This window comes from Thermobia domestica, chromosome 10, assembly GCF_964235325.1.
Source record: "Thermobia domestica chromosome 10, izTheDome1.hap1.1, whole genome shotgun sequence".
Lineage (NCBI taxonomy): Eukaryota > Metazoa > Arthropoda > Insecta > Zygentoma > Lepismatidae > Thermobia > Thermobia domestica.
The window spans coordinates 196,395,412-196,421,124 of record NC_137463.1 but is presented as its reverse complement, the minus strand read 5'-3'; positions in this window follow the sequence as shown (position 1 = coordinate 196,421,124).

The following is a 25,713-nucleotide window of genomic DNA, read 5'->3' as shown; positions in this document are numbered from 1 at the left end:
TCAACAGTTGTCCTAGTTCTTGGTAACAACTTCACCCTATGACCAAGAACCCATTTTGGCTTTAAACTTGATTTTATACTAATTGCAACATTATCAGAAACTGTTCTGGTTTCCTGATCGTTTCTACAATGTTTAATTGGTTTCCCAAATCTTTGAACAATAATTTTACTAGTTCCATAATCAATTCTACAATTTTGTGTTTGCAAAAAATCATTCCCAATCAACATTTGATATGGGAAGTCTTTTATTATTCTAAAAGCCTGATGAAACGTTTGATTTAAAATTTTGAACTTAATTATGGCTAATTTGTTAATTACCAGCGTGTTCTGCGTGATTCCTTTGATCTTAGTTTGTTGTGGGATTATTTTTGCACTCGGTGGCACTAATTTCTCGTTAATTATTGAAATTTGCGACCCACTATCGAGTAACGCCTTGATCTGTCTATCATCGATTTCTAATGGTAAATATACCATGTTGTTGTCTAAATTAACTGAGGCAATTATTTCTCTTATTCGGACATTTCGATTGCCTGTAAATGCGCCTCTCCCATTTACAGATGTGTTCCGTTTAAATTACTCGAGCCTGGTGTTTGATAGTAAGTAGTACCATTTACTTGTGCTGGTACCACTTGCACAAATCTCTGCTGATTCGGGTTTTCGAAATTATAAGACTGGTAACAACACGAATTCTGACAATTCCCTTGCCAGTTTCCTTGCTGACCACGTCCTCTATTGTTTCTCCAAAAATTTCCTCGATTACCTCGCTTATTGTAATAACCATTATTACCTCTATTGTTGTTTTGACTTTTGTTACTATTACTGTTCCAATTCTTATTTTTATTTCCATTTCCACGATAATTATTTCGATAATTACCTCTATTCTGCTTATTATTCCTATAATACTGATTTTTCCCTTGCTTTCTCGCATTACTCTTCTGTTTCTCTTCGTCTTGTGTTTTTGCCGACAATGCTAACTGTAATTTGTCTATTTTCTTTTCTAATTCCGCGATTTGTGTAATACTCGGAGGTTCTTGTTTAATCTTACTTTCTTCTTTATGTTTTCTTACAACTAAGTGATCTGAATCAGATCCACTCTCGTCATCTTCTACTTGCTCTCTAATTTTCTTTACAAGATCTTTGATTGTAACTTTGCCGGATTCTTTTTTCACACGCTTTGCTATTTTACACTTATTCTTTTCTATCTTCTGCAAATCCTCCACGAATTTGTCTAAGCTAGAGTATTCACGCGTTCCTACCTTTTCCATATAGTATGGATGTAGACCTCCAACTATAATACCTATCTTCTTAATATCATTCATTTTTGAATCTAGTCGTTCACAAAGAACGAGCATGTCATAAACGTAATTAATTACAGCTTCGTCTTCATGCTGTAACCGCTCCTTAATTTTATCTTCAATGTCTATTGTTACATTAGATTTCGTAAACTCGTCTATTATTTCAGACTGCAACTCTTTATACTGTATTTCTGCCGTGTTTCTCCGTTTCAGGAACAACTTAATCCATTGCCTCCCTACTCCTTTGAAAATATTGGGCAGTAATTCCTTTCGTTTGCTTTCGGCGATGCCTGCCATTTGACAAGCATCGTCAAATTTATCGAAAAACGACACGATGTCATTATCGTTCTTGAGATCGAATTTAGGCAATTTATTAATATCTGCATAAAACGTAATGTTAGACGCCATCGTAAAATTCTTATTTTCACTATTTATTAATTTCGGATCTAACGTTATGATTGAAGGAAAGTCTTCCGATACAGATTTCGTCACCGGACTACTTGGGAAATTAAAAACTGGTTCTCTACTCAAAACAATTTTAGGACTCGCGACCTTATCGTGACTACAAGAAGTATTTTGTCTTTCCGGTGTCCTCACACCAAATAAATTATTCACATCAATATTTATTCCCTTACTCGCTTTCTGTGCTCTAGTTAACACAGTTCTTTCATTCATTTAACTTAATACTTAATTCAACTTTAATTACGAAGTGAGGGTGGGTGGTGAGGGTTAACGTATTACTTATTCTACTTGAGTCAATTGCCTTAGTCATTCGAGATCCGAACCATATCTCGTCTTTAAGTGGTGAACGATTATAATACAATCTCTTAACATACTAAATTACTTAAATATAAACCGAACTTAACCATAACCTAATAAAATATATTCTTAAAACTAAAATTATTCCGTTTCGGGATTCGAGTCATAGCTATTTTCACCATAAGATTGGTGCGACCTACTTTTAGCACTGTTCGGGAACCGAACCAAAATATCTCCACCATAAAACTGCCCTAGGATCGCTACAAAAACCAGCATCTCTACCATAACAACCTTCCACCGTCGTGCCTATATAGCATGGGGATGAGATGTTAAATGACGGTCGAAGATCGCTGCTACTCACCATCTAGAATGAGTAGGTACAGGATGACGGAAAGAAACCACATTAATTGACTTTGAATTAAAACTTTGTATTTTCATTAAAGCTTGTGTACTATTGTGATTGATCGCCGACTGAATATAAACGCAAGATCACATATCTTTAAGCAGCTAGGAAGTTAACCACGATGAACTCAAACATAGCTGAGATACACGTACCTTTATACAACTGATGACTGGAACTGCTGTCGATGTTCTGGACGATCTCTATATTGCTGCCAATAGTCTAGAATGGTCGACTATTGTGTACCATAATCCACTATAATGGTCTGCTGAACTATTAGATCTCCTGATCTAATACTGGACTTAGAATCACAGAGAAGTAACTACTGTGACATGAGTAACTACGTGAATACTCGATGTACGATGATCTCTTAAACTGAACTCTGAGACTACTTTCCTGAGACTGATCCTCGAGACTGCTCCTCGAGACTGATCCCCAGAGACTGATCCCAATCTCTAAAAACTATAAGGTTTTATACGAATATTCCAGACATCTTGGAATTCATTGTCGTCGACTTTCTGTATATCTCAGCTATTGGTAAAACGTTGGTTTCACCCGAATTACATCGTGATCAAATTCTCAGACTTACAAATTTCTGCGAACTCAACGATTATATCACAGTCAATGTGTGTCAATGTTACAATGTGACAATCTGATGACAATTCAAAAACATTACAAATACAAATTACAATATCTTACGAACTGACGACCAAGCGTCTAGCCGCAGCGAAACATTCATTACATACACACAACATTGATGTCAACACATAAACACACACACGTGTTTACGTTACGTGATAACATTTAGTTTCTTAACATTCAATTTTATTAAATATACTTTCCTTTACCAAAAATAATATCTTTCTGAATAAAATCAATGACATGCCTCAACACCAGTGACTGAAATTTAGGTTATTCTAGGCCTATGTATATGATTTTGAGATGCTTTTCCCTGAAGTACAAAGTATAAAGTTCTCAGCTGATAGTTTAAGATAATGAACCAACTGTTGTACTAGCAAAATTTTAACCTTCAAACTTCTCCATTCTCGTTAACATTCAGGATTTTAGCTCGTATTTATTTGCGTTTCATATGTAAGCAGGCAGACCTGAAACAATAGGGTGGTCCAAAAGTAGTGTACAGTCGTAGTACTGCTGTAACTTGATTCTAATTTCTTTTCTATCTTTTCTTTTCAGATATTTTGATTCCTTGAAGGACGGCTGGATCCTGAAAGCAAAGCAAAGAAAATGGATTCTTAAGACCTATTGAAAAAGTGAAAATGCTGAGCATATTTGTACGTCATGGAGAAACGAATTTAACACTCATGCACCAACACTAACAATTCTTCGCATCAGGGATAAATTTGATAAAACAGCGTCAATGGCTAATGCAATAAAATCTAGATGCCCTAAGACTACAATGACAAAGAACAATGAAATGAAAGTTGCACTGACATTTGTCAACAATCCAAAACAAATTCAACACGGCTTTCCATGTCAAGAACGTCGGTACAATACTTACTACATAAATTGAACTCGAAGTTTGTATAGTAATTTGTATCACAGCCTTCTGACTAGGTTTTCAAGAATCTTGCACTTTTGATGAAGGGCATTTCAAACACTTGTGCGACTGAAAATTGTGATTAAAATTAATATTTAGGTGGCACTGTACACCTGCTTTTGGCCCACCTGTTTATGAATAAAGAGACCTTAACAAATCGTTTTAGGTTTAAGAAAACCAGATAAAAAGCCATGAAGTGGCAAGAATATTCAGAATGTTTGTAGTCTTTTACGCCAATGATCTAATAAAGATATTATTTTCATTTGCAAATTTGATTTTGAAAACAGATAATCCTGGACGTGAATCTTACTGCAAGTAAGAGTGCAATAAAATATTAGTGCCTGTACTTCTCACCTGGTCTTCTGATAGAAGGTGTTCTATTTCGACGTTTTCTTGTATCAAAATGTCCGATACTATGCACTTTAGTTTTGCACGGTATATTTGGTATATGAATATATTCTTCTTTTTAATTGATAAAATAAACATAAGTTCTTTGTGTAAAAAGAAAGTAAAAGACCATTAGCATATGATAAATATTTTCTTTGTACTTATTAAAACTGAAACATGGTCGCTTACTCTGAGGGAAGAACATAGATTGAAAGCATTTGAGAACAAGATCCTGAGGCGAATATGCGGACCCAAGAGGAATGGGAATGGGGAATGGCGGGAACTTCATAACGAGGAACTACATAATTTATATGGTCTACCCAACATTGTTAGGGTCGTTAAGTCTAGGAGGCTTAGGTGGGCGGGTCATGTAGCTAGAATGGAAGAAAGTAGAAACGCTTTCAAAGTCTTGACTGGAAGACCAATCGGAAAACGACCATTAGGAAGACCTAGGCGCAGATGGGAGGACAATATTAAGATGGATCTTGCAGAGATAGAAATATAAAGTAGAAACTGGATCCAGTTGGCTAAGGATAGAAGTCAGTGGAGAGCTTTTGTGAAAGTGGCATTGAACCTCCGGGTTCCATAGGCCATAGAGTAGTTAGTTATTAAAACTGAAAATAATTAATAAATAAACTATGAATACCTGAGAGAAAAGTCTAGAAAAGTTCGTTCTAAGAGACTACAAGATTATTTTATTTAGTAGACCCTAAACATTGAAAGAGTTACGACATTTTTAATACAATATTATTGATATCACTTTCATACATCTGCGTGAACATGAAAGCCTAAGTTTTCATGTTAAGAAGAACATGACATCTCACGTTAGGTATGTCTTATTGTGCGAAATCGCAACCATGAAAATTGTCTGTGTAAGTCACAACCTTGCACTGTATACAGTTCTCTATATGTAGGGCTTCACGCCTTTTACGCAAGAAAATAAGAGTTACTACATGATAGTGCAAAAGTAAAGACCGACTCACTTTTCATTTTTTTTTAAAATTGCAACCAGAAGTAAGAAAGGAAAAGGAATTGGTCGTCAATTTGCTTCTTTAACACTTTCGACCTTAAGCATAAGCAGGACTTGGGAAACATTTTTACTGGAATTGGACTTAACCTGGGTCTAGATCGGGGTGGTAGCCGGTTGTCGGGGAAACTAATATGGACTCCCATCTAAAAGAAAACATTATTTGCTTGACATCCAGCAATAAGATTGGAAACATCTTGTAAGCTGAAAGTTGTTGTCAGTAGTCTTTTTTGCGTGCTTCACTGTTAAATTTTTCACTTAATGTTTTGTGATACAATAGTTTTATTTTATTTTCTACTTTTATTATTTTTCTTGAATGAATGAAAAGGATGAAAAAAATAGGGAATGTTTTGGATGACCTATTGTTTCATTCTAAGTTTGACAGGAAAGTTGGCAATTTCTAGATAGGCTATAATGATTTATGATTCTCGGAATCATCATCTACGCCAGCGTTTCCCAACCGGTGTGCCGTGGCACACTGGTGTGCCGCGAATGTGCTTCCGGTGTGCCGCTAGGAAATCGAAACAAATTATTAATTCGATAGGAACCAAATTGCAAGACATAGGGAATAATATATATTTGTATTTCACATTATTATGAACCTCTACCATAAATCTACAATTTTAAGTTTCATACTGTGTTACTTATTTTTAATGTTGAAAAACGTATTTATCATTGTCATGGCCATTATTGCTTCTTTATTGTTGCAGACTATTTCGTAGCTTGAAATTTTAACATATCATTCAATAAATTCAACAAAGCAAACATGCATACAAATTGCCTATATTTGTGTTTTATAAGTATAGGAGATTTGTTTATTTATTCGCTATTTAGTGATCTTCCCTTTTAGTTAAAGGCTAGATACAGTTTTGGAAAGAGAAAATAAATTTTTAAAAACCCGAGTCCGATATTTCATTGCAATTGTTTTTCTTAATTTTAAAATTAGAATGAAAACTAAGCATAATGATTTACCACGGGGGAAAATCAGTGATCGAGCTTTCTTCTCTGTAAGAAGGAGATCAGTAATCACATAAAAATACCACGGTATTTTATATTTACAAATAATAATAGTAATATTATATATATATATATATTTGGTCTAGGAATTAATTCGTGCGGGTGGACAAGAGATGGCGCAACGAACGGAGCGTCCCATAGTTCCGTGTATCCACACATGTGTTGCAAACCCCTGTCATCGCGTATCGTTCGTAGTATAAGGCAGTGGATTAAAGCGTCAACAACACCAGTTTGTAGTTAAGTGAACATGGCGCAATTTGTGCCTGATAAAGTGTTTTTGCGGGGTGTCCTGCTGCATTACTTTAACATGCAGAAAAGTGCGACTGAAAGTCATCGTATTTTGGTGGAAGTGTATGGTGACCATGCTCTAGCTGAGCGAACGTGTCAGAAGTGGTTTGCACGGTTTAGAAGTGGTGATTTCGGCTTGGCAGACCAAGAGCGAGCTGGACAGCCAAAAAAATTTCAAGACGAAGAATTGACAGCATTGCTCGAGCAGGATTCGTGTCAAACGCAGGAACAACTTGCAGCAGCATTAGGCGTTGATCAAACAACAGTCTCCAAACGCTTGAAAGCCATGGGAATGATTCAAAAGATGTCACATTGGGTTCCACATGAATTGAAAGACAGAGACGTTGAAAGACGAAAAACCATTTGCGAATTGCTGCTTCAACGACAGAGCAGATGTAAACCTTTTTTATTTTTCTCTTATTATTATAATCACAGACCTTGAATTAACATTTAGAACATATGCCATGTACCATCTTTAAATACATTTGTCTAAACAAACAAAAATATGTTTCATATCCAACTCATCTTTTTATTAGTTCACTCCATTTTTTTTAGTCATCTTCTTTTTTTAATAACTCGGCATGTGCTAAAATTAAACTATTTTCGCCATCGCCAATAACTAACTTCTTGCTTCCAACAACTCCCCCCCCCCGTCCATTATTAATCGTACCCCCATCTGTCAGGAGCTCTTCTAATTCTTTGGGACCTTCTATAATTAGTAACATTAGGTTCCCCCTGAGACATAACAGAGCTTTTATTATTTCCAGTTTGCTCGTAATCCTGTAATCTTCGGTCGCTTACAATCTGCCGTGTATGTTCTGCAAATCCTCCGTCATTCCTTTGACTCCGTTGATTTTCTGTCGCAACTGGAGGCTCTTGTATTGGTTTATTTTTCTTACTCAACATCACTTTAGGAATTCTCACTTGGTTTCATTGATATCTACGAATATTTCCATTTACTAACACTTCCAAAATGTTACTACCTAACAATCGTATAAAACGACCTTTAATAAACTTAGGTAGATTACCTTTATAATTTCTTACCCATACAGTTTCTCCTTCAGACAAATCTGACTCTAGTTGGTTCCAATAATCACGCTTTTTATTTTTACTGTCAAAAATACTCGGTGAAACATTATACCACGTACTAGGTTTAAACGAAAAAATTAAAGCAGCTGGTGAATAGTTGGTTACTCTAGTTGGAGTATGTAACAGGGCATAATTGATTTCGTTTAACCAATTAACTACATTTTGTTTAGTAATCCTATATCCATTTTGTATATATCTCTTTTTTAGTAGTTTCTTAAAAGATTGTACAGCTCTCTCGGCACTTCCATTACTTGCTGGAGAATATGGTGGAGTTGTTACTAATCTAATGCCTCTGTTCTTGCAATAGTCCTGAAACTCTCGACCTTTGAAAGGAGGACCATTATCTGTCACAATGGTTCTAGGAAATCCAAACAAACCAAATAATTCTTCTAAACAAACCAATGTTGCTAATGTATTAGTAGAATCTACCTTCCATACTCTAATCAAATGTGAGAAAGTATCTACCATTATTAAAAAGAGAAATCCAAAAATTTGACAATGATCAATATGTATTCTTTCAAAAGGTTTGTCTGTTTTGGGCCATGAGCAAAAATTAACCCTAGGTGGGTTATTAGCTATAGTTGCACAAACTTCACAGTCTTGCAAATATCCATATAAATCTGTATTCATATCGGGCCACCATACTTCCTCCTTGGCCATTGTTATAGTAGCAAAACTACCTATATGCTCTCTGTGTAATCTTTCTTTATAAATATTCCTCAATCTTCTTGGAAGAAGTACTAATCTACCTTTCCAAAACAAGTAATTATCTTGTAGCTCTAATTGAAATCTTCTGCGAAATAATTCCCTGTATTCTTTATAATCTAGACAAGGTGGTAATCGTTTTGGCCAACCATTCAACATCCAATGTTTCACTTGCATAAACACAGAATCCTTTTGTAACTCTTCTTCTATTTCTTCCTTATTTAATATGTTTGTAGAGATCTCGCTAATATAATCTGGAGCTATTAATTCTTCTTCGGTTGGTACATCTAATGGGAATCTAGATGAATAATCTGCAACTTTCACTGTTTTACTATAAATAATGTCATAGTCATAATTTTCTAACAAAAGAAACCACCTTTGCATACGCGGAGAAGCACCATCAGGAGGAGCTTTCAAACCAAAAATCCATTTAACCGGTTGAGAATCTGTTAGAATTTTGAAACTCCTACCAAATAAAAACTTATGAAACTTACGTACACCAAAAATTACTGCCAAAGCTTCTTTCTCAAATTGTGAATACTTCCTTTCAGCGTCGGATAAGGTAGCAGATGCACAAACTACAGTTTTTAATTGTCCACCTATTTCATTGTATAACACAGCACCGACTCCAGCTGATGAAGCATCTGTCATTAGAACTACTTTGGCGTTCTCATCAAAAGGATGTAAAAGTCTTGCCTTTTGTAACATGCTTTTGGCTAAGCGAAATTCCTCCTCCTGTTTACTAGTCCATTCCCATTGTACACCTTTTTTTTAACAATCTATATAATTCGGGAATGTGTGATGACAAGGATGGTAGATGTCTGTGGTAAAAGTTTAACATACCCCAAAAAAGACTGTAACTGGGTTACATTTACAGGAGACGGTGTGTCTAATATTGGTTGTAATTTATCCTTTGCAGGCAATATTCCTTGTTTTGAAATATCGTATCCTAAATATGTTAAAGAATCTACAAAAAAGATACTCTTATCCTTGTTCACCTGTATATTTAGACTTTGAAATTTATTTAGTACTTGCACTGTCCTCTGGTAACACTCTTGTACGTTAACTCCCCAAATAAGAATATCATCCAAGTAACAAGCTACTCCTTCCATTTTTTGTACTACTGTATCCATAAATTTCTGAAAAATCTGAGCAGAACAATTAAGACCAAAAGGTAGCCTATGCTGCTGATATAATCCCCATTGCGTGTTAAATACTAAGTATTTTTGGGAATTTTCTTCTACTTCTAGCTGTAGGTAAGCCTGCTTTAAATCCAATAATACAAAGCAATTGGCATAGGCTAACCTATTAAGTAAATCCTCTATTTTCGAAAGCGGATAGCTAACTTTCTCAGTTATCAAATTAAGTGTACGTTTAAAATCTAAGCAAAGTCTAACCGTACCATTCCTCTTTTTAACGATTACCATTGGAATAGCCCAATCAGATTGTTCTACCTTCTTTATTACTCCTGCTTCCCAATCAGATTGTTCTACCTTCTTTATTACTCCTGCTTCCCAATCAGATTGTTCTACCTTCTTTATTACTCCTGCTTTACACAATTTATCCAGTTCTGATTTAACTGGTTCTCTTAAAGAATAAGGTACATCATAGGCTTTTCTAAAAATAGGCGTAACATTTTGTCTGAGCGGTATTGATACTTTAAACTCCTTAATAGGTACATTAATTGAACCATTAAATACGTCATTAAATTGTACTAATAATTATCATTTTGTAATTATAATTCATTCTGTAATGTAATCACCGACGTATCCTTATTCATCTCAACCTGCTTCATATCTTCCGATTTATTTAACATGTTCGATAATTGAATCCTCCATTGAGGATACATTGCATCTAACCAACTTCTGCCTAATATGGGTTGAAACATATCATTTTGTACTACCATTATGGGCAATTCTCCAACATATTTTAAATATTGAACTTTAACCGTAGATTTACCTACAGTTTTAATAGGTGAACCATCCGCATTATTTAGCCGTCCTTGAAATGGTTCTATTGGTTTTCCGTTTAATACAGATGAAGTATGTCCTATTGCAGATACCGCAGCTCCTGTATCTACCAAAAATTCTACCAACTGATTGTTACAATTTAACGTTACATATAATGGTTTCATATACATGGTTATAGTATAATACTGGTCCTACCGACTGCGCCAGTTGTAAACCTTTTTTATTTTTCTCTTATTATTATAATCACAGACCTTGAATTAACATTTAGAACATATGCCATGTACCATCTTTAAATACATTTGTCTAAACAAACAAAAATATGTTTCATATCCAACTCATCTTTTTATTAGTTCTTGTCTTGTCTTGTCTTGTTCACTATTATCAGTGTTCTATGGGCGCACCAGGTTTTTCACCAGTATATGCTATAAATGTGGAATAAATTCGTTATTCATTTTCCAAAAATAATTTATAAACCACAAATAGTATAAACTTTCAATAAAGCAATATATTTCCCATTTTGATTTGCTGTTTCTAATGATCTATTTCCACTATGAATGCAATGTTTGTCAGGTTTTCCTGTGTCGTAATTTATATCTGGGTTAGTAAAAAGATGAATAAAAATATTTTCTAGTATTTTTGTTGTTGCATATTACTTCGCTGTATTTCATATGATCCATTAGTAATATTATGTAGTGATTTTTTTTTTAAATATTTATATCAGATTTTACAAAAAAAGTTACTAGTGCTTTGATTGGTTGCCAGTTGTTAGTTGCTAATATGTATTTATAGGAGAAAGGTGCATATCCGAGATAAAAATATAACTGCTTTAATAGCTGGGATCGTAGAGATTGAAACAATTCACATTCAAAAATAATATGATTAATAGTTCCTATTCCTTTATCGCACCAACAATGATATGTGGGTTTTTTTCTTATTTGATATAATTTTAAAGGTGATAGCGCTGTTCCAAAAATAAGTCGGTAGTAAATTATAATTTCTCGGCGAGTCCATGTTTTAATATTTTGTTTCATTGAATTTTGAAGAGGAGTAGTAATTAACCAATAAAATTCACCAGGTAGTGGTTGTTGTTTGTCATACCATTTGTTTAACTCGTCCTTATGATATTCTTTGATGAGATTAAAATAATTTCTGGATGATAGTTTTATATCCGTTGGTTGTCCTTCTATACATGCTGTTTTCGCCGCTTTATCTATAATATTACTATTTACTTCAATATTAACATGAGCCTTAATAAAAGTGAAATAAATTTTATAATTATTTTCAGTCATGTTACGATATAAATATTTAATATTCAGGATGCTCCAGGTTGTAGAGTTGTTCCAGTGAATAGAGTTTAATGCTGTCAGCACACTTAACGAATCTGAGCAGATAACAGATTTTTCTATTTTATATTTTTTGATGTATAATAATGCTTGCCGGATGGCAAATGCTTCTCCTTCAAAAATTGTTGTATTAATGGGTAACTTATACTTGAGTGTTGTTGTACTGGATGGTATATATATTGCTGCTCCTACATTGATATTATTGTATTTTGATGCGTCTGTATATATGAATGTTGCATCTTCATCAAATTTTTGTTTAAATTCTTTCCATAGATGTTGATAAATTTTTTCTTTTAGATCTTCGTTTGATACCGAGATATAAGTCGGTTTCATCACTGCTATTTGTGTTGTATTGACCTTATATTTCCAGACAAAGCATGGAAGAGATGGAACTTTATGTACCCTCGTGTTTAATATTTTAAAATTTAGATAAGCCTGAATTATCCATGGATAATTACGAGTGTAAGGAAGATTTCGTTTCTTAAGTAATATTTCTAACTGTTGAAGTTTGGTAATAATAGGTGATTTTGTTTTGCCAAATGCTTTTAATAGAAATTTTGATGCCAACATAGAAAATAATATTGGTAATGGAGTATATTCTGATTCCTTTAATAATGCCATTTTTGGGCAGAATGACGGTTGTGAAAATATTATTTTTGTTAAATTATATATTGATTGTTCTAAGCATTTATAATATAAACCAGACTTGTTATAAAATATACTACCATATGAAATTTTCGAAATATATCCTTGATGTAGTATTGGTAATAGCGTGAATGGATTGATTCCCCATCGCTTTGATGATAGACATTTAATTAAACTTAAATATTTCATATGTTCTTTACTCAGTGATTGTAGTTGTAATTTCCAATTTAATTTCCGATCTAATAATATACCCAAATATTTTATATGATTTTCTGATTTCAATTTATTATCATGGTAGGTCAATTGATGTTGTTGTAAATTCCTTTTCCTGGAGAAAATAATGAATTTTGTTTTATTCCAGTTTAGTTCTAGTCCATTATTATTCATCCATTTATTAATTTTGTCTAAATTTTTCTCCATGTTTGGTATTGAATGTTCCACTTGTGTTGTATAAGATCTTATCTGGATATCGTCAGCAAAACAAGTAATGCTGGTATTATCCAATGTTAAATTTATTAAATCAGCAATATAAATATTAAATAAAATCGGACTTAATTTACTCCCTTGTAATAAGCCTAATGAAGTAATCCTCGGTGCTGAATATGAATTCTTCACTTTTATAAAAACCTGTCTGTTAATCAAAGTATTATGTATGATTCTAATCATCTTTCCGGGAATATGAAGTTTATACATTTTTTCCACTAGGATATCTATTATCACATGATCATATGCTCCTTTTATATCAAATGATGTAACCAATAGAGCTCCTCTTGAAATAAAAGCTTTATAAATATCAAGTATTAATATCGTTAATGCATCATATGTTGAAAAATTTTTTCTAAAACCAGTTATATTGAAGGAGAAAGTTTGTGAGTTTTCTAAAAACCAATTTAATCTGTTTAATACTAAATTTTCGAAAATTTTGTATGAACAAGATAATAAAGAAATTGGTCGGAAGTTATTTGCTGCATTTGGATCTGTACCATTTTTTGGGATAGGTAATATTAACACTTTTTTCCAGTTTAATGGTATTTGTCCTGTATTCCAAATGTGGTTGTAGTAATTTAATAACATCTGTAATCCATTAGTTGGTAGATTTTTATAATGCAAATAACTAATGCCATCAATTCCCGGTGTAGTATTTTTACGTATATTTCTTAATACAGTTTCTAATTCAGCCATGGTGAAGTTCTTATCCAGTTCGGAATTCGTATTAGAAAATAAAAATTTGGATAGTAAACGCCGATCATTATTGACGGTGCATGGTGTTAATTTTAAATGAAAATTAGGTATCCATTCTAAATCATGCAGATAAATTTGATTATCATGTTTGGAGTGATATTGTTGAAGTTTTTTCCAGAAATTCCATATTTTATAAGGTGGAGTTCGATCAGATAAAGTATTACAGAATTCTTGCCATTTTGAGCGTTTAGTTTGATTAATGATTCTTTTTGTTTGAGCTCTTTGTTGTTGATATTTGAAGAAAGCTTTTGGTGTGCGTGTCGATATGAAAATTTTGAAGGTTTGGATAGTTTGATTCACATGTTTTTGACATAGTGTATTCCACCAGATGGGTTTTTGATGTTTCTTCTCAGATGATTGTCTAAATTTTCGTTCTGAATTTTTTGTTTCTTTATTCAAAATAGAAATTGTAGTTTTTATCAATTTAAATATTTCTGAAGTATTCTGGTCTTGATTGATTTGATTTTGAATTATATGTTGATAGTCTGTCCATGATATATTCGTGGTCACATGTTGTAATTTTGATTTAAAGGTAATATTTTTCCTGTCATTATGATTAAGTCCTGTTGAAATAAAGTGGGTTTTAAAAATAATTGGAAAATGATCGCTGGAGAAAGTATGTTTTTATTAGTTCACTCCATTCTTTTTAGTCATCTTCTTTTTTTAATAACTCGGCATGTGCTATAATTAAACTATTTTCGCCATCGCCAATAACTAACTTCTTGCTTCCAACAGCAGAAAGGGGTTTCTGCATCGAATTATTACGGGTGATGAGAAGTGGATCCATTACGAGAACCCTAAACGAAAAAAGGCCTGGGTGAAACCTGTGCAAAGGTTATGCTGTGCATATGGTGGGATATGAAGGGTGTGGTGTACTATGAGCTGCTGCAACCGGGTGAAACTATGAATGGAGAACGTTATCGACGACAATTAATGCGTTTGAAGCAAGCTCCGGCCAGAACACGACCAGAATGGGAGAACAGACATGATAAACTTATTGTTCAACATGATAACGCTCGCCCACATGTCGCAAAACCGGTCAAAACCTATTTAGAAAATGTCGGATGGGAAGTTTTACCCCACCCGCCGTATTCGCCAGACGTTGCTTCTTCGGACTACTACTTGTTCGATTGCATGAACAACGATTTGATTGGACAGCGGTTTACTTCTTCAGAAGATATCGAAACATGGGTCTCTGACTGGATCGCTTCCAAGGATGAGGACTTCTTTCGCCACGGAATCCGTACATTGCCTGACAGATGGGCGAAAGTGGTGGCTAGCGATGGACAATATTTTTCTTAAGGTATTTATGTATTTTGTGTTTGTACTACAGCTTCAATGTGTGCGTACCAACCGCACGAATTAATTCCTAGACCAATATATATATATATATATATATATATATATATATATATATATATATATATATATATATATATATATAATATGGGTGTGCCGCGAGAATTCAAGTTACACATGTAGTGTGCCGCAAGTTGAAAAAGGTTGGGAAACGATGATCTACGCACTCTCAAAATACAATCAAAAGAATTAATTACGCAGCCACACATCCACATTCACACACAAATAAAAGTTCTGTGCACCAGGCCCCAGGGTGTGGATTCCAAGTATTTTGTTACACAGAATTAAAATTTCGAAATCCCAGGACGATTGACCGTGCCAATTCTTTTAGGGGCGAAAAACTTCAGCGTATTTTGGCACATAAGACAGCACATACTTTTTTCGAAATTTGGATTCTGGGTACCAAAATACACCGAATACATACGCTGGGGTCCACTGTACAGAACTTTTTTTTTGTATGGTTGTCTTACGTGTATTCTCCCTATGCAAAATCGCTAATTTTTATTGCCTATAAGAAAAAAAAAATTGAAAGGTCGATTGTCTTGGCTGTCAGGTATTCAATATATGTTTAAATATACTACATTTTTGTTCATTTACTCATGTGTGGTGTTGCTTTTGCATATAATATTGTATCTAATTCAATCACGGAAAAGTGGTGTTCCATATTCCTGTTTTTTTTTTCTTAAACTTTTTTCATGAACTCAAAAATATTTAATTCATGCAACTTTGTAGCAGTTTGATCCAATAATGAAATAGTAATAAACACCGTTTCAATTTGATATTTCTGTTATGCAAATTATTTTAATGTAAATTAAAGAGCATTTCTTTGAAGTAATATTGTAGCAATTCCACCCTCCAATATCAATAAATCGAATGTTTAAAGCTGTATTTCTCATGCCGATCTTTACACACACACACACACACACACATATATATATATATATATATATATATATATATATATATATATATATATATATATATATATATATATATACTATAATCTGATATGCGTCTTTAAAAGTGCAGTAAAATGTGAGGACGATAGAATTTGCATAGCCATATATGCACTGGGAAAAATATTAATCAAGTACAAACATTCATAATTTGAAATGATAGATCTTTGCGGCAATTATGACTGGTTAATAGGAAACAATTGCAGTAATGCTCTGTATAATGCTGTTTCGAACGACAAGACGCGTGTGATGCTCAACTCTTTTCTTTTTCTTTTTTTTCATTTGTTTATTCACAAATCGGCAATAGGTTCGACAATTCAGTTTTTTTTAGTAACTAAATAAAACAGTAAATAGCACGTAAGCACGTGTTGACGAATACTAAGGATGGCCCAAAAATTCGGTATCCAGTGATTTTATTTTCCGAAACCGGCCATTTTACTTTACGGCTTTCGGAGAAAATTTGGATTTCAAACGAAATTCGGATATCGGATAAAATCAGGATTTTGGAGAAAATCCAGATATCGGGGAAAATCCGGATTTTGGAGGAAATCTGACATCCGGATTTCAAAGTTGATATCTGTGGATTAACCAGACAATAAAATGTTTATTTGTCCGTGATTACGTAATATACAACATAATCTGTTAGGTCCCGTTATTCCAATTTACATAATTATGTTACTATTATTCTTAATACGAATATTTCAACTTTTGTACTTGGAAGTGTTGACTGAATTGCTGTAGTATCAAGTCAGTTTTTTCTTTTTCTCTTTTTTAAAATACAGAATCCTACATTTATGTTGTATAATGCTCCATGTCGAAGAAAGTTCATTCACATTTTCACGGGAACAGGTAGGCTATATGCTGTTAGTTGGACACTCGCAACTAGAAGGATCATGTCCCCTCTAAAAGTACACGGAGCTCCGAACCTATGAAGAATTATTATTGCCAATTATGGCAGTTAATTAAAACATTTTTTTCCTTTGTGGAGTTGACAGCAGAAACCATAGGTATGCTTAGTATCGTATATCGTATGGGATAGTTAAAAAAAGAAGACCAAAAATCGTATATGGTAACCAGAAACTTATGTGTCTTCAATATGTAGTACCTTGTGAGTTTCAACCGGCACGTCAAGAAAACGTTCCAAAGTGATTGGCCAAATTGATTGAATTTCGTAAATGGAAATATACAATGCAAGAAGAAAATACTGTATTTTTAGGTAGAAATTCTACGAACACAGTATACAATTTACAAATCGGATAAAATATAGCTTAGCATTTTGTGATAACACGGTTGACACTATCATTTAAAGTTTGCATTTAGTTGTGTACTATATTACATTTACTTTTATGTTTTCTAAACTATAATTTTTAAAAATCGTCTGTGGTTAAATCATGTAACACTTATACAGTGACGTCTCGTGACATGATTTTTTTCTAGTGCACAGTCGTTAGAAAATTCTATTCTAGAATTCTTTCAATATTCTAAATAAGAGAAACGATAAAATTCAATGAAAGTAACCATATATATATTTACACATAATCAAAAGTACCAATTTATAAACAAATGCTCCATTTCGTTCGTGTATGAAATTACTTCTCATGTTCTTCTGGATAATCAACTTGTTAATAACTCTTTTGAAGTTTAGTTTTTCATTTCATTTCATTTCAAGTTTATTTTATTTTATTTTCATTTTTTTCTCTGTTGATACTATAGCTAATGCACTGAGACTATTTTGAGCTACGGTACTCCTTTAAATGTTTTCATATTCTTTAATATGGTAACAAAACTTCCAGTTTCGGATTATTTGCTATGACTTTCACGAATTTTGTTGTATGCCATTCTCTTTCTACAGACTTACCATCAATTTCACAATATACTAAATGTAATCTCCATTAATATCAAGACTGCAAACGTCTGCTATCTCGTATATTTGAAGAGTTCCTTCGTGCCTAAGCGGTTAGCGTACGTGCCTTTGGCGTGGGAGACCCGGATTCTATTCTCTAAGGGAGCTCATGTGGTTCGGATTCCACGTTAATCAGCAGATCTCGTATTATATAGCCACGCTGCTGAAAGGGACGTTAAACTCAAAATCAACTCAACTCGTATATTTGAATTACCATGTATGCTCTTTAGTGAACTGTTAACAGTATTCACGAAACATGCAATGTATCAAATTATTATGATAGTTGCAGAGGCACCTTTAATTAGGAAGTTTTGTTCATGTACTTTTGCATTGTTATCTCAATGTTTGTTACCCCCTTAAAAAAAAAAAAACCTTACCAGTTACAGCTGAACGTACGTTACTGCAAATCTCAATACTCGTCCTTTTCTATTTTGCATGCGATAAATATGAACGTTGAAAAAAAATTCCAAAATTTCCTTCAGTTTCCCACAATACAAAAGATAAGATTTTACCATTGTAGCAATATTACCAAGTACAGCATGTTTTGATAAGCTATCCGCTTTTCTTACAAACATTTAGTTTATTTTGGTAGAAAAAACCGTAGCCTAAAGAAAAATCAGAGATTATACCTATCTGAATCTTAAAAATAAATTAAAAAATCTTGAAAATAAATTAAAATTTAATTTTATTCTGCATTAACTTAAAAATCTTTGGGGAAGGTTTTAAACCTTCATTTCCCTTGGTATGACCTCGAAAAGCCGTAATTTGTTTGTTCCATTAGTTTATTTTCATTACAAGAAATTGAGGTAAAAAGAAATGTAGATAACTGATTGAAAGAATGAGTTATATACTACTACTGTATTCTTCTATTTTAAATTGCAGTTCATTCTTTGATTGTTTAACGCGCCAGATTACTGGAAATTAGTCACACAGCTGCCAACGCAGAAGTTCAGTCTTTGATTCTGTTTAAAACGCCACGTCACTGGAAATAAGTCAACAACAGTGCTGTCAACGATGCTCGTGCAAATATTAATTTGATCGTCAGGAGACCGCATTTCCTCCCCTCCGCTGCCCGCGTTTCCCTTCTGTACTACACACAGACCAGCCCGTATCACGCTCGCTGCTCTGTTGTGAACAATGTGTGATGATGGAATGCATATACGCAAGGGGTAAAGGAAGCGAAGAATAGAAACGAAACGACAATATAATAATATTCTAAATATTATTAAATATCTTAAGGAGCAACAAACAGCCCGCGATACTTGGTGGTTCACGTGCTCTTGTGAACTGCACAAGGCGACGCCACTGCACTTATACTCCCATGTTACTGAACCAAAATTAGAAGCAAACTTTAAAATATGCTGTTGTCAGAAACAAAAATATTTCCGATAAGGAAACATTACAGATAACAACGATATAAAATTAAAAACAAAATAATTAAACTGTACTCCTATATCTAATTCACGCTTTCCATATACATCACCTTACTTATATTTATAATTTCTTTCCATAAATCTTGTAAATTTATTTCTATTTTTTTACTGGAAACTACAAATAAACACAAGGATTAAAGATTTGTGTACATTGAACAAACCAGTGATGTTGCAGACAGCCAGTAGGCATCGCCTAAAGTTACTCGTAATAAAATAAAGTTATTCGTGATCTACGATTGCTAATTTAATTTCAGGAAGGCTGAAATGATATACGAAAATCAAGGGGCCCGGAAAGTAACTGTGACTCCCGGGAAAATATTTACTATTAAATTTTCCTGAAATCTAAATATACCTTTTGGCAAAAAAATTCAGGGATTCCTATTCTGCCTAAAGATAAGATACGATAAAAATGTGCTAGAAAATGCTAGAGGATTATTAGATTGAATAGAAATTATACAGAATAGAAAGACACTTAATTTATCCCCCATTCCCTTCATTTGAAAAGGAAAATGTTCTATTAAACCTCCGTAAATATTCTCCGATTTTGATGAAACAGTAAAATTGATAAAGATCAAGGCGATGAAAATTAGAATAATATTAGTAATAAGAAAATAATTATCGTGAACTTCTACAATACACTGCATAACTAGTGGTAAAACAAACACCAAAATGTCATAAAGTGCCCAAAAATGACTACAGAGCAAGCGCGCCGACTACGTGTGTGCTCCGGGGCTCCAGCATCCATACCAATAATTTTGTGGGTGCGGCGCACCCACAAGAGTTTTAGTTTGGAACTGGGTTTGAATCCGTTTTTCTTGCGTTTAAGTTAGCAGTGTTACCGCCTAAGCTAGGACAGCCCCAACTTATGCTTATAGTACCGGTGTATTTTATTTTATCACAGCACAGTTTTTAATGTGAGTGTTCATAAATTTTTTTAACTAAAAATAAATCATATTCCCTGAAAACATATAGCACGTCGCGCCATTGATATGCACCCACATAAATTTTTGGAAAGTCGGCGCCGTTGTTGCAGAGTTGATCAGTCTTAAAAGGTACAAAAACACTGTATTGCGCTATTTGTGCACGATCTAGGTTAAAATTTGCAGGGCTTGTTACATTTAAATCAACGTATTGGCAAATTTGTCATTTATTTCTTCTGAATGAGAATAGATGATATCCAACAAAATAGAATTCAGTGTTTCTACCGATTTACATTCTTCATCACTCATATATGCTGAAAAAAATATTTTTGATGTATGTAGGCTATCTCTGTTCGTCATTCGTCTATTCTTCTGTTCACTCATTGGTATGTAAACATGCCTAGACATCACACCTTCATGAGATTCTAAAGTGGCTTTCCGACTTTAAGCTCTTTAAGGATGATATACTGTAAAATGAAAATCAAAATTTTATTTACTCGATACCAACTGTAATCATTTTGTAAGGCACGTTCAGAAAGTAAATGTATTATATTTTTGTACGTTTCAAGAAATTTATTTAAAACAAAACTTCTACATGGTGACATCAGTATATACGTAAACTATTTTTTCACGTAGTCGCTATCTTTCTCGATGTACTTAGTGAGACAATGGATTATTTTTTTATGCTTTGGTCAAAGAAGTCTCCCGCCACCTCTTTTTGCTCAATTCTTCACCTCCACCTTCACTTCCTCGTCAGTTGAAATTTTTCCCCCACCCATGTACGTCTTCAGGGAGGTGAACAGATGGTAGTTTGAAGGCACCAGATCAGAGGAATGTGCTAATCAGTCAAACTCGACGGTCTTCCACTCCTTTGCTCATAGTGCACTTCAGTACGACTGTTTTTAAATTCACGACACCACATAACCTCCTAACACCCTGCGTAGAGCCGGCTCTACAATATATGACGTCACTTGCCCTTCCGTTCCAGCGGATATCTCGAGCTTTGCTGAGTTCAAATCTTTTGTAGGGTAATTTCTACACTTCCAATGTTGCTTCGGCATACAGGCGATAGCAGAAGCGCCTTATGTTGTGCAATTGGACAGCAGTTAAGATGGCGTCGTTCAGCAGTGGCTGCCGCGACACGCATTATTAAGGTAATTTATTTATTTTAGGACTTACAAAATATTAAAATGTTTTGAATCTTCACTTGTATATCTATTAGATAACCTGAAATCTGTATAGTACATTGGTTTTGAAAAACTTTGTGTTTAGTGGTGTGCAGGGCAGTTTCTTTGCTGTTGTAAAGGGTTCTCTACATTGGGTTTCTATTAGTAAATTTTGGCGGGAGGATAAAGTTACGCAGTAGTTTTGTGGTGCATTGTTGAATGTTTTTCAGATTGTTTTGTTTTACCTCGTTAGATTTAACAGTTTGCAATAAGGTACGTAGGATTTAGTTCTGGGGTCTATACTCTCCTCAAAATCTTTCAATTGTGTAGAAAATAGTATAATTAAGCGCAAATACACAAAGTTATGACTAAATATGTTTTAGCTCAGAACGGTTATACAGGTTTCCATAAAATAAAATGTATCAGGAAGAAATCCGTATGTAACTGCTAATTTTTATTGTGTGGAAAAGTAAATTTGTAAGATATCATAACAAGATTTCTTTTCTTTCCAGCTCGGAAACAGGTATCTTTGACAGCTGATGAAATCTTTCGTTTTTTTTAAAGGATTCAGATGCAGATCTTTCTGAAGATTCTGCAGACGAATTTTGTCCAACTGATGTTGATGAACAAGATATCACTGATTATTTTGACCGGTTCTTTAGATCAATTCCACTCCTCGACAGACTTTCGGAAACATGTGTACGGCACTGGTACTGTTATGGCTGAGTCTTCCAAACCAAAAAACTAAACTTATGAACAGCAAAGATTTGTTGAAAACTGGGAGAGGAAGTGCTGACGAAGTCGTCAGATCCGATGGACAGGCAGTAGTAGTGAAGTAATTGGACATTAGGTCAGCTATTATGACATCCACACATGTCGAGAAGGATCCCGCTCAAGTTTGCAAGCAATGGAGCAAAAAAGATAAACAGAAAGTTGACATTCCTATTCCAGCAGCGGTTGCAGACTACAATAGATGTATAGGGGGAGTAGATCTTTGCGATCGAATGATGTCGTTTTACATGATGCAAGACCAAACCAAGAATGGACACTTCGAACTATTTTTCACATCTTCGATCTGGCAGCCGCAAAGGCATGGTTTGGGCACAGACGAGAATGTAAACTGAAGAACCTTCCATCCAAAAATATCCTAAAATTTCATGAATTCAAAATGTCTCTGGCTGAGGAGATTATTTTTCCAGAACAAGACCTACTTCAGGAAAGCGATCTCGAAGATGAAGATCGAGCAGGCCACAGGCGAGAAAGAACACGACTTACATGTACAGCATCCAGATGTGCAGGTGCACGGCATTTGCTCGAAGCGCTAAAGATGGAAAACTATCTAAGGTGCAGAAATCCTGCATGTAAGCAATTCTCAGAGTATGATGTGGTATTTGTTTCCTAAGACTTCATACTGAAACGTGAACAAGCAAATCATAAAACTTTCAGTGTACAAATGTTGTCAATTGTAAAGACTAACGTATCATTTTGCAACTGAAAATGTATTCATATATTTTTTCCAAACAATTTCGTTTATTGCACACGATCAAAGTAATATTACAGATATTAATCACTATGAGTATTGTTAAAACAAATTTATGCACGTAGGAAACCAAATTTATATGTCTAGCATTAAACAGTTTTCATAATACTAAAGACCCTATATACATTTCCATTTCTATTATTATCCCCAAAATACCTACAAGAAAACTTTTTCCGGTATTACAGACATGTGGAAGGAGACTATGGTCAGTCGATTTGTGTTAGTGAACACGAAAATCCATAAGTGGGAAAAACCCTCGATCGCAACCGTTCTGTACTTCTGGGGGGGGGGGGAGAGTAGGGACACCGCTAACACAACACGTCGTGGATAATGAGAGGAAATATGGCGCGAGTTCCATGAAAACATGCGTAGAAGTGTAGTTAAACATATGCTACAATGTGACATTACATTCGATAATACTCTGACAAGTGACGGCAGAGGCGTAGCACGTAACGACATAGGAGGAGAGTGCGTAGCATGAAGTATAGCGTAAGGGAAAAGTTCCATAGAAGGTATAAACAAATACAAGCCGGACATGAGGGGAAGAGCATAGTAATAGTACAGGGTGCCCGAAATGGGATTGGCGGTTTTTAACAGTGTATAGTTTTAACATGATCAGAGATACAGAAGAAAGAAAAAAAATCATATTGAAGGAAAACTCAAAAAGTTGTGTTCAGCAAATTTTCATACTTGAACAACTACTGGTGACGGCGCTAGTGTCGCCGATAAATACAAATGGCGTCTGCAGTCGAAAAGGCGCAATGCGTGTGGTGGTTTGCAGAGACAACAAGTGTTGGTCAAGATCAACGAAACTTTCGTCGTGTTTACCACAAGGATCCTCCGTCACGCAACAGCATCCAGGTGTGGAAGGATCAAATTATATCAGCTAGGAATGTAGTGTACCAACACAGTGGTGGTAAACCTCTTGTGTCAGAAGAATATGTGGAAGCAATAAGAGAGTGTTTCTCACGCAGCCTGAGGAAGTAAATTCATTCAGCGAGCATTCAATTGGCAATTCTAAAGTCAATAGTGCACAATGTGGTACACAAGCGATTACGTTTGCTCGCGTATAAGGAGCAATTGTTGCAAGGAATTAAGCCCAACGATAAGCTATAGAGAGCAGCATTTGCTACTGAAATTCTTGATAGGATTGATTATGACCATAATTTACCATTGAACGTTGTTTTCTCTGAGGAGGCAATTTTTCACTTGTCTGACTGTGTTAACAGACACAATGTTAGAATATGGTGATTTGAGAATTCGCATGCGTAAATAGAACATTCTAGAGATAGTCCGAAATTGAATGTTTGGTGTGCTTCAACACATAATGCAGTTATAGGCCCCTTCTTTTTCATAGAGCAAACCATAACAGGAAATGTGTTCTTAGACTTGCTTCAACACTTTGATGTTCCCCAGTTACAAAATTTGCAACCTCAAATGATATTCCAATTCGATGGTGCCCCGCCACATTGGAGCCTACAAGTGAGGGAATACCTTGATACTGAATTCCCTGAAAGTTGAAGAGGCCGTTATGGGCCAAATAGGTGACCTCCACGCTCTTCTGAAGTTACCTCCTGGACTTCTTCCTGTGGAGGTATGTGAAAGACCTTGTGTATTCTGGTGAAAAGGTGCGTAATTTTGATGAACTGAAGAACCGTATTAGGAATGCGATTTCTTCAGTAACACCTCAGATGTTAGAGGATACGCGGAGAGAGATTTAGTTCATGCTAGATATTGTAAGAGTTATAAATGGAGCTCACGTGGAGTTACATTGAGTTAGAATGACTTGTAAGTAAGATCAAATAAACTTTTGGAATTCTTCTTTAAAATACAAGTTTTTTCTTCTGTATCTCTGACCATAATAAAACTATACACTTTTAGAAACCGTCAATCCCATTCCGGACACCATGTATATCATGGACATGGTCAAATACATGGGTGGAGAGTAAAAAGGCAAGGGGGCAACGGCCCCCACCTTCCAGAACTGATCTTTCCATGTATAGTGGTGTATTGGACTTTGCAGTGCATTCACATGGGGACGTATATTGTCTTACTTTTATATCATCATCATCATCATCATAAATATATGAACGCCTACATTTATACAGCAGTCTATACACATCGAACGTTACTAGGGGAGGAGGTCCGGACCCTAAGGACAATCTCCCCCCATAGCTCTCTTTCTCCCATTTCTGCTTCACGGTGTCGTCTACAGGCTGTCTATAGTTTGTGATTGATTACTTGACTATGTATTTATTATTACTGTACCATTCCCCTGATGTCAATTATATGGCCACTTTTACTTGTACTTACTCGCTCCCCTCCTCTGTCGTTAAGTGCTGCGCCTCTGTCCTCATTTGTCAGAGTATTGTCGAATATAATATCTCATTGTAGTATATGTTGCATTGCATTGCGTAGAAGCATATTTTTTTTCGTTCCATATTTCGTCTCATTATTGGCATGAAATTGAACTTTTTGTATTGGCAGTGCCCCTACTCTTCCCCCCATAAGCACGGAACGGTTGCGATCGAGGGTTTTTCCAGCCTATGGATTTTCGTGTTCACTAACACAAATCGATTGACCACAATCTCGTTCCACATTTCGTGAGACACCAGAAAAAGTTCCCTTGCTAGTGTAGAGATCGGTGTACAATCGATTCTGCGCATGCGCAAAACCAGAAATAATTAAAGTTAACAAATTATTAATCTTGAG